Source organism: Vigna radiata, unplaced genomic scaffold (genome assembly GCF_000741045.1).
Source record: "Vigna radiata var. radiata cultivar VC1973A unplaced genomic scaffold, Vradiata_ver6 scaffold_7, whole genome shotgun sequence".
Classification (NCBI taxonomy): Eukaryota; Viridiplantae; Streptophyta; class Magnoliopsida; order Fabales; family Fabaceae; genus Vigna; species Vigna radiata.
This window is the reverse complement of record NW_014543262.1, coordinates 1,922,116-1,923,474: the sequence shown is the minus strand read 5'-3', so window position 1 is coordinate 1,923,474 and position 1,359 is coordinate 1,922,116.

Here is a 1,359-nt window from a genome sequence, read left to right as displayed (position 1 = left end):
GGTTTCTTTCTATTTTTTTTAAGAGATCCTTGCTAGTTCTGAGATCCTCAGACATTTATGAGAAGTTCCTGTTGTATCCTGGGGGACTTGCGCAATACACCGCGGATAAGTCCTTAAGGACAGTGACTCTACACGCCTGAGGAAATTTTGTTCGTGATTCTGTCAGCACTTTTCTACAACACATAATATCTCCTTCATACACTACAACACACAAAACAACCTTCATTTTCTTCATTTTTCTATCTCCATTACCAAATCAAGATGGCCCAAGAAAAACCCCTCACCTTTCCCCTAGTGATTTCGGCATAGAGTCGCTCAAATTCATTTTCAAATCCCAAATGCGGTTTTTTTGCTGCATATCTGCCTAACCTCATTGTCCAATTCTCGGTTATATATGATCCCACCGGTGGTGGGATTTCGTTGAGCCATCCGCATATTCACGGTTCCGGCCTTTAGCATTTGGTACCACCGTTCATCGGAGTGGGAGGAGGATCGATGGCGGAGTAACGAGAGGGAAGCTCCCGCCTCAGCCAATGACGACTCCAGTGGTGAATAGCAGTTAGGGCGTTGTTCCTGCCGGCGTAAGCTCCCAGCGGCTGGCCTTGTGAGCAGCAGCGGCGACGTCCAGCACCGTTGGCTACATCAGGCTCGAACTCAAAGAAGAGGGAAAGAGTTTCCCTGCTCGCGAGCGAAGAAGGAAAGAGGACGTTGACATAGTGACCGGCAGCCACCCTGGTGATGACCGGTAACACCGGTGGCGCCCTGGCTGGTGCGGAGGCCGAGCTCGCCCAGGAGGCGATCCACGAAGGAGAGAACTATCTCTCTGTCGCGCGTGATGAGCGACAGAAAAGGAGATCTTGACATTATGGCCGATGATGGCTCCGGAGGTGAGCAGCGGTGTGCGAAGCCCTGAGTCGCGGTTCGTGCCGGCTTGTTGGTAGTAAAGTGGCTCGTGGCTGCCGGCGAAGTGGGAGCCTCTAGGTTTGCTGGAGAGCCTCTCGTTGAGTAAAATGAGGGGAGGATGTGAAAACCCCTAAAGGGGTTCTTGAGCTGGGAAAACCCCATTCCTTTTGGGGCCTATGTTTTGGGCCAGTTTTTTTTAGGATGTTAGCTTCTTCCATCTCCTCAAGTGTTTTCCATTATTTTAATTTACTTTAAAAATATTCTACACCTCTCTATTATTTTCTTTTATTCTAAAAATATTCTATATATCTCCATTATCTTTAACAATCTTTCTTTTTCTCTCTCTACATTAATGGATCATTTACATGACTCATTAATGGAGCATTTACATGACTCAAATTTGAAGTTGTGATATATTTTCTTAAATAAGTTTGATTCAATCTTATTTTCGCTGTT